At 45.1% G+C, this 19,012-nt stretch overlaps 1 pseudogene; it reads right to left on the bottom strand.

Annotated features, from left to right (window-relative positions):
• LOC100394633 (polypyrimidine tract-binding protein 1-like) overlaps positions 1-17,928 on the bottom strand; it is a 32,473-nt pseudogene extending 14,545 nt beyond the window's left edge.
• Positions 17,929-19,012: the final 1,084 nt, after the last annotated feature.

Below are 19,012 nucleotides of genomic sequence, written 5' to 3'. Positions count from 1 at the left end.
TTCAGCAAACCAGCCAGTCACCCTGAGGTATCAGGAAAAGTTTTTATTAGGGGAGGAAAACTATCTTCAAGGCTTGGTTGGGAATCCACCATGTCTACAGGGCGAAGAGGCACAGTGGATGCAGCTCTGGTGAGGACTACATATCAGATAGGAGCAGAGAGGGCGAGTCTCCTGAGACTGGGGGTCCAGAAAAGTCCCGGGTTAGGGTCTACAGCAGTCTGTCTCCCACCTGGGATGCCATGATGTCAGCTCCCTCATATATGGAAGTAGATTAGGCTCTGAGAGGCCTAGAGTAACACTTAACTCCGGATCTGAACTGTAAGAAGTTCAACTTCCTGAACAATAAAATAAGATTAGATCAGTCACTTGAAGTTTTTTTTTGTTTTTTTTTTAACTATGAAAAGAACTTTACTTGAGCAAAAGTTCATACTAAAAACAAACACACATCAGGCTGGCCTAGCTCAGGGGTGGGGACAATGGGCAGAGAGCCTCACCTGCTCTCACCTTCTCTGTCACTCCTCCTCCTCTAGCAGTAACCAAGAATTCTCAGTGGATCCCGTTGGCTGAAACCCAGGGTGAAAATCACCAGATTTGATTATTTCTAAGATCTAGGTAACAATGGGCTTTGGGGGAAGGGGTACTAATTTACAGTGTCTGCTGATTTCAGTGGTGTAAATACTACCACCATGGCTAAATTCAAGCTTACCAAAAACATCATTGAACGCATGTTTTTGGAATTGCATATCATATTGTAAAGTAATTATAAAGTAATAGGGTTTCTTTTTCTTTGTTTTTTGTTTTTTTAAGACAGAGTCTCCCTCTGACACCCAGGATGAAGTACAGTGGCGATAGCCTGACTCACTCCAAACTCCACCTCCCAGGTTCAAGTGATTCTCCTGCCTCAGCCTCCCGAATAGATGGTACTCCAAGCACCCACCACCACACCTGGCTAAGTCTGTATTTTTAGTAGAGGCAGGATTTTGCCATGTTGCCCTGGCTGGTCTCAAAACCCTGACTTCAAGTGATCCACCCGCCTCAGCCTCCCAAGTGCTAGACTGAAATAATGAGTTTTGAATATTTATTACTTTTGGGTTTATTTGATTGTAAGTTTATATAATTCAACTTTTTTAGAATGGCTGTGTTTAACAATCAGCTTACAAAATTCCTGAAAATTTAGCAATCAGTTCTTGCAAACCGGTAACCAGGATACCACTCACTATCAAGGACCTTTTTAGCTCCAGCCTTCTAAATGTTTATACTGAGGCATAAGCCATTTGAAGCCGGGAAGGGCCAAGTGGGAATAATCCTAGGGATTTTGCGAGTGTGCTGAGGAGGAAAAAAACTAAATAAAACATGTTTTCAATATAGCATCCAACACAAAGAAGAGAACTTGGCAAAAAACAGGTACCCAGTCAGTGAATGACACGATGTCTCAATGAGGCAATGGCTCAGTCCTCACTCAGGAGGCTCTGTACTTCGAGTTATTTTTTTCAGTTAATACTAGAGTATGTTTATACCCATCCAGCCACATTCTGTCATCCAGCCTTCCAGTGGGCCAGGGAGCACCAATTGTGCTGATACTTGTGGCAAAAAGGTATCGGCAATGCACAAGTTAGTGTGTTAACTAACTGTACAGGGGCTGCAACAAGGACTTCATCCAATGACCCAAGCTGATCGCAGTGGATAACTCAGCCAGGCCAAGAGGCCCACACGGGCTTTAGCCAGATCTCCAGGCCACATGATCATCTGCCATGGGTAAGTATGATCTTACTGTGTCTTGTCAGTCCTCTTGTCTACTATCTTCCTTCTGGTAGGATCAGTGTTTAATTCATATTTTAGTACTTCCATTCTTCCCAGTTTCTGAAAATAGCATGGGTGTTCACTAACGGAGCAGTTAAGAGCATGGATTCTGAGCTAGACTCTGGGACCAAAAATTCTAGTTCTATTCCTTACTAGCTGTGTAACCTTGGGCAAGCTGCTTAACTTCTCTTGCCTTAACTTCTCTTGGGTCTCAATTTCATCCTCTATAAAATATGACTAATAAAAGTATCTACTTCACAGCAATATTGGGAAGATTAAATGAGTTTTATATATACCAAGTACTTAGAACAATGTCTGGCACATAGAATATGCTATTTAAATGTCAGCTATTATAGTATTACATAATATATATTATTATTATGCAATAGATGAATTAATGCAGGTATCCAAATACACGGGGAAAAAGAGCCTGAATGGTTGTATAATGGTATGCTTCTGGAAAACAAGGCCAAGTATGGATTTATAATAGGTATAATACAAAAATAGCAGTAACTTTGGCTATATATCTGAAATATAATTACTGGATTTTAAAAATGCATTTTACAAGCATTATTTTACTAACTCCTCATAATCCTAATAAGAAGGAACTACCATTCTCTGTATTACACAAATAAGAAAACTACCATTCTCTGTATTACACAAATAAGAAAAGTGAGGCTTGTGGATGTAACTGTTATGATCTAAAGGTTTGTGTCCTCCCCAGATTCACATGTTAAAGTCTAATCCTTAAAACAATGGTATTTAGAAAAGGGACCCGTTGGGAAGTAAGTAGGTCCTGAGATCAGAGCCCTTGGGAATGAGATTAGTGCTGTCATAAAGAGACCCCAGGCTGGTTGCAGTAGTTCATGCCTGTAATCTCATCACTTTGGGAGACAGAGGCAAGAGGATCACTTCAGCCCAAGAGTTTGAGAACAGCCTGGGCAACATAAGGAGTCCCTGTCTCTACACAGAATTTAAAAATTAGGCAGGTGCCGGGCGTGGTGGCTCACGCCTATAATCCCAGCACTTTGGGAGGCCGAGGCAGGTGGATCACGAGGTCAAGAGATCGAGACCATCCTGGTCAACATGGTGAAACCACGTCTCTACTAAAAATACAAAAATTACCTGGGCATGGTGGTGCACGCCTGTAGTCCCAGCTACTCGGGAGGCTGAGGCAGGAGAATTGCCTGAACCCAGGAGGCAGAGGTTGCGGTGAGGCGAGATCATGCCAATGCACTCCAGTCTGGGTAACAACAGCGAAACTCCGTCAAAAAAAAAAATTAGCCAGGCATGGTCCCATGTACTTGTGGTCCCAGCTATTTGGGAGGCTGAGGTGGGAGGATTGCTTGAGCCCAGGAGGTTGAAGCTTCAGTGAGCTATGATCATGCCACTGCACTCTAGGCTGGATGACAGAGCAAGACCCTGCCTCAAACAAACAAACAAAAAAGGGACCCCAGAGAGATTCCCTCACTCCTTCCACAATGTGAGGACACAGTGAGAAAGCAGCTGGCTGGGAAGCAGGAAGCAAGCCCTCACCAGACGCCAAATCTGCTGGCACCTTGATCTTGAACTTCCCAGCCACCAGAACCATGAAAATAAATTTCTGTTATTTCTAAGCTACCCAGTGTACTTTCTCAACATCACTTAGTCAATGACTCAGATACATGTCCTATTGACTCCAGCACTTGTGCTCTTAACTACTAGCCTATACGGCTATATCCACAGCCCCAGCAGCCAGCTCCTGGCCGCCAGCCCACCTGTCATCTCTCCTCTCCACCTATCCCTCCAGGTCCATCCAAGACTTACCTCTTTCCTAAAGATTTCTCGGATTTCCCCTTGGTAGGAAGCTCCCAGCTCTTCCATATACTATGTGACCCCCTCTCCCGTCTGTGAGTATGTTACCTTCGACTCCCTTTGTCTATGTCACATAGAGGCTCTTTCTTTCTCCCCTCTGAGAAATAAGGTTTTTCCAAGACAGAGGTGTTGTTTCTCTTTTGTTTCTATCTTTGTGGCACCAAAACATCCCAGTAGTAGTGATCATTACCAATTGCTGGGCACCAAGTGCTTTACATGCATTATTTTCCTTAATTCTTACAATAATCCTGTTCTCCTATTAGGCAGACACAATTTCTGTCCCCATTTTCCAGAAAAGGAAACTGAGGCTAGAAGAGGTTAAATGACTTGCAACAGCTAGCTGAGGATCAGAGCTAGGATTTAAACCCAGGTCTGTTTAATCTCAAGTTCACATTCTTAATCACATCTGTTTTTAATCATGTTTGATGCTTAAATATACACTGGAGAGGGAATGAGTCTTAGCCTCCACCAAACCTCCCAGAGCCATAAAGGCCTTGCAAAAAAAAAAAAAAAAACAAGTGAGAAAAAAGGATGTTTGGACACTTTGCAAGATCTGGGTTTAAATCATGACCAGCCTAAGACACTACCCCCAAGCCCCATGACACTGTCAATCCCTGCATAAACCTGCCCTGTGTATTGTTCAGAGCTCTCCAGAGACTGCCCAAGTGTTGCGTGCACTCAAGACTGCTAGCCCAAGTGTCAGAGATTTTAAAATGAGAATAATAGGAAATTCAGCTGAGTAGAACCAAGCCTTATTGTAACCAAGCACCTTCAACTTCTCACAGTCACCTGGGCACAGTGGTGAAGAGCAGAGGGTAGAGAGCTGATGTTAGCTAAGAAACGTGCAAGCTATTTGCACAGAGGAGAGGACACAGCCTCTACCTTCAGGGTGCCTCCTGTCTGCTCAAGGATGCTCAACCCCTTTAAGACTGTCTACAGAGCAACTCACTAGTGAATGCAAATGTATAATAGCGCAGAGAGAGGCTGAGGGGGTGTGAAGTTAAAAGGAGTGCTTAGAATGCAGTAGAACCCTTCAGGGAAAGTTTCTAGACATGGCAACAACTAGATTTTACAAAAATTAAAAATAACTTTTCTCGGTACAAATGCAATATATGCCCATGACAAACAAATCAGAAAATACAGACAAGCAAAGAAAGGAAATAAAAAAAAATTCCCACCTACAATCTCACCCACCCAAAGACAACTTCTGTCCACACCCTCCACACCTTGACAACTAGAATTTGCAGGAGGGAATGTGCAGAGCTGGAGCATATGTCATGGGTAGGGGTAGGGGTGTGTGTGTGTGTGTGTGTGTGTGTGTGTGTGTGTGTGTATGGTGTCTGCATGCATCTGTGTGTCTGTGTCTATCTGTGGCTGGACAGGAGGGGGCTGGCAGTTTTGCATTTTGGTTTATGCTTGGGAATAGTGATAATAAATTTATTTGAAGGGATCAAAAAGAAGAGAGTTGAAGAAAAGGAGGACTAATAGAAAATCCTCTCAGAATAGGGAGACATTTTAAGGAGGCAGTAGTACCAGGGAATTTAGCTGAATAGTGACACAAAATAATCAAAATAGGCTGGGTGTGATGGCTCACTCCTGTAATCCCAGCACTTTGGGAGGCGGTGGCGGGCAGGTGACTTCAGGCCAGGAGTTAGAGACCAGACTGGGCAACATGGTGAAACCCTGTCTCTACTAAATATACAAAATACAAAATTTTTGTAAAAATACAAAAATTAGCTGGGTATGGTGGCAGGTGCCTGTAATCCCAGCTACTTAGGAGTCTGAGGCAGGAGAATCTCTTGAACCCCAGAGGTGGAGGTTGCAGTGAGCCAAGATCCCACCACTGCACTCCAGCCTGGGTGACGGAGTGACTCAGTCTCAAAAAAATAAAATAGAATAATCATAATAGCAGTAACAGTTAACCTTTTTGAGTGCTTACCATATATAAGACATTGTGCTAAGTACTTTCCATCATTTTAATCCTCACAACTACTCTATGAAGTAGATACTCTTATCCCTATTTTACAGAGGATAAGAGCTTTGCTCAGACTCACACAGTAAGTGGAAACACACTGATGCTTCTTATAGTCTGCTCTGTAGGCTATCTGCATCAGAATGCTCTAAGGTGTTTTGTTACAAATGCAGTCTTTGGTTATAACCTGAAGTGTCTGATGCAGCACGTCTAGGTGTGACCAAGGGCATTTGGTCCTAACCTTGTTATGGGACGAACAAGTTTGTGTGCCTGCTGCACAGTAACATGCCAGTACACTAAGACAGCAGGGCTGCAGCAGAGAACAAGTTTGATGATCACAGCACTCTGAGCAAGGAAGTGGGAAGGAGACTCTCAAATACATCTCTCCAACTAGCAAAGAAAGGAAACTCTCAAATACATCTCTCTAAGGAGTTTTGAGGTGAGATTTTTAAGGAGATTGTGAAGTACCAAGGGGCTGGAAAATTAGGGTCATTGATTGGTGAGGGCAAAGAGGATAAAATCATCAGAAAGTAGAAACAACATTCTTTACTGAGTCAGCTCCTCTGGGGTCCTTCAGATCAGCTGGTATCAATAGTCTCATGGGTATGCAAGACCTGAAAGAATATCTCAAATGGAAAACATGTTTCATAATGCCTAAGATGTTATCTCTATAGCTGTTTAGACCCTATTGCCTAGAGTCTATGTGATTCTAAAACAACAGGCAAACAAGTATGTGGAAGCAGGTCAGAAGCAAGCTGAACTAATGACTACAGCTGAGTATGCTGCAAGCTTGGCTTATTTTCATTTCTCTCCTCCCTTCTTCCCTGATTAATTTTATAAAGTTTGTAGGGATGGTTTCAACCTGAAGTGTCTAATTCAGTAAGTCTAGGTGGGGGCAAAGGCATTTGTAACTTTATTTTATTTTATTTTTTTGAGATGGAGTTTTGCTCTTGTTGCCCAGGCTGCAGTGCAATGGCACAATCTCGGCTCACTGCAACCTCTGCCTCCCGGGTTCAAGTGATTCTCCTGCCTCAGCCTCCCAAGTAGTTGGGATAACAGGCATGCCACCAGGCCCTGCTAATTTTTTGTGTTTAGTGGAGGAAGGGTTTCATTATGTTGGCCAGGCTGGACTCAAACTCCTTACCTCAGATGATCCACCTGCCTTGGCCTCCCAAAGTACTGGGATTACAGGTGTGAGCCACCATGCCCAGTCAACATTTGTAACTTTAATAGCTCTCCAGTGATGTTCTGTCCATCCAAGTTTGAGGGCCACTGATCTCGGGTGACAGAGGACAAACTGGCATAAGGAGTTATCAGAGGTCAGGAGGAGCTACGTCTCTGGCCATAGACCTTTGGCCTGGACTTTTCTGACCATAATTATGCTGAACTTTGACACTTTAGCCTCCACAGGCCCTTTTGCAGTTGGGGGACTTGCCTTTGGGTGGAGATTGCTTGGTGCCTCTTTCATTTGGCTCTCTCACCACTGCTCTTAGATGCTTGAACACAAGAGAATAATTAAATAATTAAATAATTAAATAAAACTAGTGCTTGGTCAGCAGCTAGTCAGGTGTGCCCCTCACTGGCAACAGTGAGGCCAGTAGGGGCAGGTGCAGGCCCTGGGGTCTGGAAGGAGACTGGAGCTGACAATCTGAGATGGGAGTGGGGATGGAACCTGGGTGGACTGGAGTAAAACCTGGTTTGGGCTGAGGGTCCAAATCATGGAGTCAAAGGAATGACCAGGAGCAGGGTCAAGGGTGAGAAAATTGGAGGTGTGGATCATGGAGTAAACAGAGCTGCATTTGGGGTAACTGTGATGCCTTTCAACTAGAACATATCCCAGTTTGCCTCCAAAGTCCCAAGTGTTTTGTTGTTGTTGTTTTTTGTTTTTACAGAATCTTGTTCTGTCGCCAGGCTGGAATGCAGTGGTGAGATCTTGGCTCACTGCAACCTCCGCCTCCCTGGTTCTGGTTCAAGCAATTCCCCTGCCTCAGCCTCCTGAGCAGCTGGAACTACTACAAGTGCACGCCACCACACCCGGCTAATTTTTTTTATATTTTAGAAAAGATGAGGTTTCACCATGTTGGTCAGGATGATCTCAATCTCCGGACCTCGTGATCCGCCTGCCTCAGCCTCCCAAAGTGCTGGGATTACAGCGTGAACCACTGCACCTGGCCAAGTCCCAAATATTTTATCAGCACTTTTTTCAAGGTGGGCAGCTCCCCTCACTATCTTCACTGCCCCACTCCACTGAAGACCATGTAGCCAGCCTGTACCTAGCAGAGGGGCAGGGACAAGATCACTGCACTAGAATCCAGGGTATCATCTTAGTTGTGGCTCTGATTCTTCCTTCTAAAACGGCAGGTCATCTAACCTTGCTGACTCACAATTTCCATACCTGTGAAATGGGTAGTCAAAGAATCTCATAAAGCTAAAGAAATAATGTATTCCGAATTATAAAGTGCTGCACACATGTAATGACCTGCAGCATGGTTGAGGCTTTTAAGGCAGCCTCAGAATATAAGATTAATTCGTTATTCAACCAATCAAAACAATAGGAGACAAAAGACCCCAGACTTGTTTACTTCAAGATTATCTCCAGGCTGAAATGTTTTGGTCACAAAGTCACAAATGAGCATGCTCAGAAGGTACCTGTAAACTGGGAAATTCCCAGGGCTTCTGAGTAACCCACAGTCCTGTTTCCCTTAACCAGTGCTCTCAGAATGCCGATAAAAAACTGAGCAAGAGTCCAGCTCAACATCTGAGGTCTGTGGACTCTACACACCCTTCATTGTCCTTGGATCCGACAGCCCAACATTCAGGAGAGAGTAGGCATCTGCAGGAAGGACAAGGTATGCTGGCCCCACAGGCAGCAAGAAGGACAGCTATATCATTCAAAAGCACCATGAGGCAACCAGGATGAAGGGGCAGCACCCAGAGATCAGGGTGATAAGGGAGGGCCGAGAGAAATAAGGAAGCTTGGTTGTCCCTCCTTATAGCTTCAGGTGACCTTAGCCAAGTCTCCTGGCCTCTCTTATCCTCTGGGCCCTTAACTGTGAGAGCAGGGAGTTGGTCTCAATGATTTCAAAGGTCCTTTCAGCTCTGGGTGGGAAGACACTATCTAAATGCAAGCTGCATGAACATCTGCTGCTCTTATTTACCTCTGAGCCAAGTCCAGAAGCCCAGGAGTCCCAGTGCCACCTGCAGGGCTGTGGCAGATACAAGCTGCAGGGGACCACCAGGGCTGAATGGAGGGTGAGCTCCATGGAGGAGGCTGGGGTGGGCTGTCAGGGCCTCCTTCCTACAGAGCAACTCAAAGACTTTTCCCACAGGATCTCATTTGATCCTTCTCACTCCCTCGTGAGATTAGGAGGTATCATAGGCCTCCACGTGTGACCACAGGTACAGTGAGAAGGCTTCTGGAAATGAAAAAGTATTTTTAAGGACACCCCAGGACTTGAGAGAGGAAAGAGCAGCCAGGTCCCAAGGCTCTCAGGCTGCCAGGCAGGTTTTGGATGTTTGCAGGAAAGCTTCCCTAGCACTGCTCTGCTCCCACCTTCTTTCTCCTAGGCTCCTTGACCCACTCTCATTGGCTGGCTGGCTGCCACTCAGCATGGAGTCAGCCCTCCTATTGTGCTCCCCTGTGCACTGCTGAGGCACCTGTGACAAGACAATTAAGATATTAATTTGTTTACTGTGTTTTTCCATTGCCGTCTTTTCCCAAGCAGGTAGGTCGGGTTTTTTGTTTTTTTCTTGCCTTACGAATCCTTGCAGGACAGAAAGCAGAGCGACTTGAAGATAACAAATCTTCATGCCTTGGGTAAAAGCCCTGGCATCCTGATGAGATGATGCAGGTACCCAGAGGGAGAAAAGAGGGAGGGGAACAGGGAGAGAAAGACAGAGGAGAGTCCTCAGAGAGCAGAAAGATAGAAAACCGCAACAAAACAGAAAACCTCTCTCACTATAATAGAGCCCATTCCTGAGCCCCTGGAAACATCCAGATCTCCGGGAACTCTTAGACCTTGGGCATTGAGTCTCCAGTCTCACCAACAATTCCTGGGCCCCATGTATGACTCAGCAACAGCAAAATCAACAAACCAGAAGGGATGTGAGGCATCAAAGGAAAACTTAGGGCAGACTACTGGCTGATGACTGGTGGGGAAGCCCCACGCTTTTGTCCAATGAGACACAATATTCAGGGGAGAGGTTGCACTCCCAGAATGACAGATTAATAATCTGCCCACTGAACAGGACTTGGGGTTCAAGGTTAAATTTAGTTTTATTTAAAAAAAGAAGCCATACGCAGTGACTCACGTATGTAATCCCAGCACTTTAGGAGGCTGAGGCGGGCAGATCACCTGAGGTCAGGAGTTCAAGACCAGCTTGGCCAACATAGTGAAACCCTGTCTCTACTAAAAATACAAATATTAGCTGGACATGGTGGCACACATCTACAGTCCCAACTACTTGGGAGGCTGAGGTGGAATTTCTTGAACCTGGGGGGCGGAGATTGCAGTGAGCTTAGATCATGCCATTGCACTCCAGCCTGGATGACAAAGCAAAACTCCATCTCAAAAAAAAAAAAATAATAATAAAAAACAGAGAAATACAAACAAAAGTCAGAGAAATCCAGTCTTCCTAGCTTAGCTGGGTTGCAGTGTAACAGTCTCCCCTGATATGTATAGAAGGATGAATGACCCCTTTGTCCTAGTCTCACCAGCCTGTGAATATACCAGTTATGCCTCCTTAATACCCAAATATTATGAGCTCTAAGCTCCTAGCAGTTCATGTAAGACATCTAGTCCCATACTCTGTTGGCAATGATGCCTTAGCCATAAGTAATAGAAAGCACAGATTCAAACATGCAAGGAAATGTATTATCTCACACAGTAGTCTAGAAGTAGTGGGTTCCAGGTGTGGTACAACGAGTGGCTCAAGGTGTCCTCAGGGAGCCCAGGAGCCTTCATTTCTCTGCTCTTCTCTCCTCAGGACATTGGCTTTTTCCTCCAGCTGGCTCCCTTTGTGGTAACACAATGCCTGCACCAGACACAGTAACATGCAGAAAAAGAAAGCTTTCATGCTTTTTAGAAGCATGGAAGCTTTTACCAGCAGTCTCCTGTAGCATCTTCTTAATGTACCATTGGCCAGAATTGGGTACACACCCATTCTTTAGCTAGTCCCTGCCAAGGGGAATGGGATTATCACAGTTAATTTGAAAGGAAGCTAAAGAGCAACCTCAAAGAACATTTCAAAGTACTTCTACCTCCCAAATACAGCCTTGCTCACTGTGAGTTCAGACACCTCCCCCCATGGGTTTCTTCTTCATTTATGTCGAATTCCCTCTTGGGCCCTAGTATCCCCTTCTTATAGCCTGAAAGGCTCTCACGCTTATCAGTTTATGAATCACTAATGTGAATGCAGCTCAAGATTTTTTCCCCAGGTCAGTTTCACAGTGGGTCCAGTGGGTCCCCAAAGCCATCCTGTGGTTATTTCCCCAGTTCCAGAATGCATAATTGAAATAGATACACTGGGCAGCTGGCAGAATCCCCACACTGGTTCCCTGACCTGTGGGGTGAGGGCTATCCTGGTGGAAAAGGCCAAGTGGAAGACACTCTAGCACTGCCTCTACCTAGGAAAAGAGCAAGCCAAAAGCAATACTGACTTCCCGGAGGGACCACAGAGAGGAAGGGGTGGCAATTCCCACCACATTCTTATTCCACTTGCCTATTTGGCTTGTGCAAAAGACAGATGGGGAATGACAGTGGATTACTATCAACTTAACCAGGTGATGACTCCCACTGCAGCTGCCGTACCAGATGTGATTTTATTGCTGTTGTGGTTTCATTTCAGATGTGGTTTCATTCAGTGAGATTTCTAGGGGTCCAGTGGTATGGGGCATGTCAAGATATCTCTTCTAAGGTGAAGGATACTTTGTTGCATCTGGCCCTGCCTACAACGGAAAAAGAGGCACAATGCCTAGTAGGCCTCAACGTGTTCCTCATTTGGGTGTGTAACTCTGCCCCATTTGCCGAGTGACTTGAAAAGCTGCTGGTTTTGAGTGGAGTCTAGACCAGGAGAAGGCTCTGTAACAGATCCAGGCTGCTATACCGGCTGCTCTGACACTTGGGCCATATGACCCAGCAGATTCTATGGTGCTTAAGGTACCAGTAGCAAACTGGGATCTGTCTGGAGCCTTGAGCAGATCCTTATGGGTATATCACAGTGGAGGCCTTCAGGATTTTAGAGCAAGGTCCTGCCATCATCCACAGATAACTACTGCCCTTTTGAGACAGCTCTTGGCCTATTACTGGGCCCAGTAGAAATTGAATGTTTGACCATGGGCCACCAAGTTACTATGTGATTTGAGCTGCCTATCATGAACTGGGTGCTATCTGACCCACTAAGTCATGAAGTTGGATGTGCACAGCAGCACTCCACCATCAAATGGAAAGGGTATATAGGTGATCAGGCCCAAGCAAGTCCAGAGGGAACAAGTAAATCACATGAGGAAGTAGCCCAAATGCCCCTAATTCCTACTTCTGCTTCACTGCCTTCTCTCTCCCATCCTGCACCTATGACTTTGTGGGGAGTACCCAGTGATCAGTTCACAGAAGAAATCAGGCCTGGATTACAAATAGTTCTGCACAATATGCAGAGACACCCAAAAGTGGATAGCTGCAGCATTACAGCCCCTTTCTGGGACATCCCTAAAGCAGTGGTCTCCAATCTATTTAACACCAGGAACCAGTTTTGTGAAAGACAATTTTTCCATGGAAGAACAAAGGTTGGGGTGGAGGGTGGTTTCGAGATGAAACAGTTCCCCCTCAGATCATCAGGCATTAGACTCCCCTAAGGAGCACACAGCCTAGGTCCCTCACATGCGCAGTTCACAAGAAGGTTCAGGCTCCTATGAGAATCTAACACCACCACTGATCTGACAGGAGGTGGAGCTCATCCACCACTCTCCTTCTGCTGTGCTGCTCAGTTCCGAATAAGCCATTGACCAGTACCATTGGTTGGGTCTGCAACATGATCGTCCTTCAGTTCCTGTTGCTCCTGCAAAGCCCAGTGGGCACCAGGGACACAGGAGGCTGCTGCTTTATGCGGGCCACCTCTAGCACTACAACCCAAGCAGGAGCATCCCAGAGCAAAACAGGCACCTGCAATTGGGGTTATCAAGACAGGGGCTCTCCAGGGTCCCAGGGGCAAAGGAGCAAGATCTGTAGCCTTCAAGGGCCAGAAGAGAGACCCTAGAAGTCTCCTGTGTCTCCTCTTTGCCTCTACATCTTGGGGTCTGCAGTTCACTAATGAGGCATCGCCATCTCAGCCAGGGCAGTGATCTCTTCCCTCTTCCATTAGGAAGAATTCCCTTTACCACTGTCCTCAGGGCAGAACTTTGGGCAGTGTACTTTGTTGCACAATTTAGTTGGAAGGAGAAATGGCCAGACATGTGGTTATACACTGATTCATAGGTTGTAGCCAATGGTTTCCTGAATGGCCTCAGACTTGTAAGTAATACGATTGCAGAAGTGACGACAAAGAAATTTGGGAAAGAGAATGTGGATAGACCTACATGATTGGGCAAAAGATGTGAAGGTATTTGTGTCTCTTGTGAATGCTCAACAAAAGGTGACCTCAGCAGAGGAGGATTTTCTTTTTATTTATTTTTCTGAGACCGGGTCTCACTCCAATTGCCCAGGTTGGAGTGCAGTGGCATGATTTCGGTTCACTGCAGCCTTGACTTCCCCAGGCTCAGGTGATTCTCCCACTTCAGCCTCCTGAGTAGCTGGGACTACAGGCTCACACCACCACACCTGGCTAATTTTTTGTATTTTCAGTTGAGACAGGGTTTCAACATGTTGCCCAGCTGGTCTTGAACTCCTGGCCTCAACCAACCCACTCACCTTGGCCTCCCAAAATGCTAGAATTACAGGCATGAGCCACTGTATCAGCCACAGAGGAGGATTTTAACAATCAAATAGATATTTCACACAGCATTGCTTTTGATCAAGGGGCTCACTTCACAGCAAAAGAAATGCAGCAGTGGGCCCATGCTCATGAAATTAACTGATCTTATCATGTTCCGCACCATCCTGAAGCAGCTGGCTTGATAGTACAATGGAATAGCCTTTTGAAGACTCAGTTACAACACCAGCTAAGCGACAATACTTTGTAGGTCTGCGGCAAGGTTATCCAGAAGGCCGCACATATGCTCTGAACCAGACTCCAATGTATGGTGCTCTTCCTCCTATAGCCAAGATTCACAGGTCCAGGAATCAAGGAGTGGAAACACCCACTATTACCCCTTGTGCCCCACTAGCAAAATTTTTGCTTCCTATTCTATGACCTTATGCTCTGCTGGCTTAGTGGTCTTAGTTCTAAAGAGAGGAATGTTTCTACCAGGAGATACAACAATGGTCCCATTGAACTGGAAGCTGAGACAGCCGCCTGCCCACATTGGACTCCTTATGCCTCCGAATCAAGGCAAAGAAGGGAGTTACTGTGCTGACTGGCATGATTAATCCTGACTACCTAGGGGAAATTGGACTGCCACTCCACGGGGGAGAAAAGGAAGAGTTTGTCTGGAACACAGACAATCCCTTAAAGCATGCCCTCTGATTAAGGTCAATGGAAAACTACAACAACCCGATCCAGGAAGGACTATGAATGGCTCAGACCCTTCAGGAATGAAGGTTTGGGTCACTTCGAAGGTAAAGAACCAGCTGAGGTGCTTCCTGAAGGCAAAGGGAATACCTAACAGGATAGTGAAAGAAGCTGCAACTATGTGACCAGTTATATAAATGAGGACTGTATTTATTTATTTATTTTTTTTTTTGAGAGAGTCACTCTATGCCCAGGCTGGAATGCAGTGGTGTGATCTTAGCTCACTGCAACCTTCACCTCCTGGGTTCAAGTGTTTCTCCTGCCTCAGCCTCCTGAGTAGCTGGGATTACAGGCATGTGCCACCACGACCAGCTAATTTTTTGTATTTTTAGTAGAGACAGGGTTTCACCATGTTAGCCAGGATGGTCTTGATCTCAACCTTGTGATCTGCCTACCTCGGCCTCCTAAAGTGCTGGGATTATAGGCATGAGCCACTGTGCCTTGCCGATGATGGTAATTTTTCTAAATTTATTTTTATTTATTTTTTATTTTTTGAGACAGAGTCTTGCTCTGTCACCCAGATTGAAGTGCAGAGGCACAATCTCAGCTCACTGCAAACATCACCTCCCAGATTCAAGCAATTCTCCTGCCTCAGCCTCCCAAATAGCTGGGATTATAGGCATGCCAAGGGAGGTAGATCACTTGAGGTCAGGAGTTCAAGACCAGCCAACATTGTGAAACCTTGTCTCTACTAAAATACAGAAAAATCAGCTGGACATGGTGGTGTGCACCTGTAATCCCAACCACTCAGAAGGCTGAGGTAGAAGAATCACTTGAACTGGGGAGGCGGAGGTTACAGTGAACCAAGATTGCACCACTGTACTCCAGCCTGGGCACAGAGTGAGATTCTATCTTAAAAAAAATGTATTGACTTTACCTCATAGTATTTACATATTGTTAATTGTATACCATAGTATTTAAGTCACAGGATTTCAAAGATAAAGTATATATCACTCAAGGACTTTAGCTCCTCTTCTGGGGAGGGGGTTAGTATGTTTTTGTTTATATGCAGGATAGCTGTATCAGGTTAGGTGGAATTATGGCCTTGTTATTGTCTTATTTGGAGATTAAGTATGATTTAAGGAGATGCATATAGGTGCCAAGTTGATGAGATTTGGACTCGTGATGGCTAATATTTTGTGTCAACTTCAGTGAACTACAGGGTGTCCAGATAATTGGTTAAACATTATTCTGTGTGTGTGTGAGGGTGTTTTGGGATGAAATTAACATGAGAATTGGTAGATAAGTAGAGCAGATTGTTTTCCCCAATATGGATGGGCCTCATCCAATCTATTAAAGGCCTAGAGAGAACAGAAGGCTTAGTAAGGGAGAATTTGCTCTCTTAAGCTGACTATCTTCAAGCAAGGAAATCACATCAGTCCTCTCCTGGGTTTTTTGTTTTTTTGAGACGGAGTCTCATGTCGTCACCAGGCTGGAGTGCAGTGATACCATCTCGGCTCACTGCAACCTCCGCTACCCGGGTTCAAGTGATTCTCCTGCCTCAGCCTCCTGAGTAGCTGGGACTACAGGCACACACCACCACGCCCAGCTAATTTTTGTATTTTAGTAGAGACAGGGTTTCACCATGTTGGCCAAGATGGTCTTGATCTCTTGACCTCGTGATCCGCATGCCTTGGCCTCCCAAATTGCTGGGATTATAGGCATGAGCCACCGTGCCCGGCCAGTCCTCTCCTCTTTTTGAACTCAGGCTCAGACTGGAAATATATCATCAGCTATCCTGGGCCTCCAGCTTGCCAACCTCAGATCTTGGGACTTCTCAACCTCCATAATCATGTGAGCCAATTCTTTATAATAAATCTCATATCTATCTGTCTATCTACCTATCTATACATATGGAAAGTTAGGAAGATAGATAGCTGTCAGATGATAGACAGACAGACAGTATATCACATTGGAACTGCTTCTCTGGAGAGCCCTGACAAATACAGACACTTAACTAAAGTGGCATAGCTGGGAACATTTGTGTAAAAGTCTTTTTGTAGACATATATTTCTCCTTTTTTATATATATAATTATTTTTTTAGACAGGGTCTCACTTTGTCACCCAGGCTGGAGCACAGTGGTGTGATCACGGCTTACTGCAGCCTCGACTTCCTGGGCTGTGGCAATCCTCCCACCTCAGCCGCCTAAGTAGCGGGGACCACAGGCACATGCCACCACACCTGGCTACTTCTTGAATTTTATTTTTTTTTTGGTAGATACAGGGTTTCGCCATATTGCCCAGGCTGGTCGCGAACTCCTGAGTTCAAGTGATCCATCTGCCTTGGCCTCCCAAAGTGCTGGGATTACAAAAGAGCCACCACACCTGGTCTGTTTTTCTCTTGAGTAAATATCTAGACATTTAATTGCTGGGTCACAGAGTATGTGTTTGTCTAAGTAAGAAATTACCAAACTGCTTTTCAAAGTGGTCTATGGCATTCCAGTTGCTCTGCATCCTCAACATTTGGTATCACTGGTAGTTTAATTTTAGCTGTTCTAGTGGATGTGTAATTGTTTTCATTTGTATTTTCCTGCTAACTAGTGATGTTGAGCATTTTTTCATGTGCTTATCCATTATTGTTATATCTTCCTTTGTGAAGTGTCCGTCCACTTTTTAAAAATGGGTTGCTTTTAAGTTGTAGGAATGCTTTTTAGTTTATTAAAAACATTCTTTGTTTTGCAGATACTTCCTCCCAGTCTGAGAATTGCCTATTATTCATTTTCTTAAGGGTGCAGAAATTTCTAATTTTGAAAAAGTATATATACTTTTTTTGTGGTTATTGTTGTCTGTAATCTAAGAAAAAAATTTTGCCTACTCAAAGGTTGTGAAGATATTCTGTTTTCTTCTAGAAGCTTTATCACTCAATGACTTTGTTATTTCACACTATACACAAACCTTAATTTGAAACGAAGGTAAGACGCTCCAGTTTGAAAGAACATTAGCCCAGATGAAAAGGTTTTATAGGAGTGGGGAAGTAGAACCTGAGGCTTGCAAGGCAAGCAAGGCCAAATGGTGCGGGGCCTGGAATCCCAAGCTAAAGACTGAGGACTTCTTTCCATGGACGATGGAGAGAGGCTGAAGAGTTTGACAAGACAGTCATAAACTAACAGCTGGGGAGAAAAGGTGAGTGCTTGGAGACTTGGTAGTGGTGACTTAATGTCTCCTATCTGAATACTTTGAGATGCGAACCACATGTTTTTTGAGCTCACTTCTTGCCCAGATTTTCTGTGATTCTTCCTTCCCAAAAGGGGGCATTGAGGCAGGAGCTACAATAGTCTTTCAGTCTGTTAGGGCCAGGGCAGAGACTGCCAAATCCTTAGTCCTCGGTTTTGACCTAAACAGTGGGTCAAATTGCTGGGGATGGGGTAGGCATCAAATATCTAATCACCTATGAAGTAAGGTTTGGGGAAAGTAAAGAACAAGTGCCTCCTGCTCTCTCATGCAGAGCCCGAAGAGAAGTAACAATTTCCCTGGCATTTCGAGTTCATACCTCCACCTCTCTGCTGGTGTGCCAAGCCTGTCCAACTTCTTTCTTGTCACAAAAGAGAAGGGTCCCTCCACATTTTAGGGCTAACTCGTCTGCCACACTTTTGATCTCATCTCCCTCTGGCTCCTCTGCTTCTTCTTCTTCCTCCAACATTTCAACCCTCCCTCTCCTGCCCCATCTCCAAACCTACCTGCACTTTTTTTTTTTTTTGAGACAGAGTCTCGCTCTTTTGCCCAGGCTGGAGTGCAGTGTTGCGATCTCAGCTCACTGCAACCTCTACCTCCTGGGTTCAAGCAATTCTGCCTCAGTCTCCCAAGTAGCTGGGACTACAGGTGCCCACCATCATGCCTGGCTAATTTTTGTATTTTTAGTAGAGACAAAGTTTCAGTATCTTGGCCAGGCTGGTCTTGAACTCCTGACCTCATGATCCACCCACCTCAGCGTCCCAAAGTGCTGGGATTGCAGGCGTGAGCCACCGCGCCTGGCCACCTAGCTGCACTTCTTTCAAAAATCCTGAATTAAGCTCAGATGACCCTTAGCACTCCTCTACCCCCGTTTTCCTCTTCCAGAATTCTCTCCAGTTACACATAACTGCTGCCTTCACCTCTCACATATCTATTCATTTCTCAGATCCTGATAGTAGAGGGTCTACCCTCTATCACCTTCCAGAAACTTCAGATACTATGAATAATCTCCGTCCTACCAGCCCGGTGCCTCATTGGTCCACATGTTCTCCTCTCCATGGTGTTCGGCCGTGTTGCCTTCCCTGTCTCTGGATGGACCCTCCTTTCCCTTCACTTCCCTTTTCCTTTCACTGCTTTTCCTTCCTTCATAGCCATTCCCCATCATTGCTTGGTGGCCTCAGATGGAAACACCCCAAATTCTCACCTGCAAACCTGGAAATTCTTCCTAACCTGCAATTCATTTTTCTGGTTAAAATGGAACTTGTCTCTTTGCTGGCCTGAACCCATTCCTCCATCTGGGAGGGAATCCCATCTCCTCACCTCTCTCTAACAATTATCCTGCCATCTTCTTGAGTCTTTAATCTCCTCCTCTTGGCTGTTCTTTCTCAAAATCATGAAAAAAATCCTTAAGCCTCCATCTCTTTACAAAACAGTCTTTTTTCACTTCCTTTTATACCTGATTCACAGTCAAACTTCCTGAAAGGGTCATGTATACTTCTTATCTCCCCTCACACCCTTCCTTGTCACTCCTCTGTCCTCTGAACACAGTCTCA

The sequence above is a fragment of the Callithrix jacchus genome, chromosome 8 (genome assembly GCF_049354715.1).
Source record: "Callithrix jacchus isolate 240 chromosome 8, calJac240_pri, whole genome shotgun sequence".
In the NCBI taxonomy this organism is placed as follows: Eukaryota; Metazoa; Chordata; class Mammalia; order Primates; family Cebidae; genus Callithrix; species Callithrix jacchus.
Note: the sequence above shows the minus strand (reverse complement) of the source record. Positions and strands in the feature narration are given on the sequence as shown.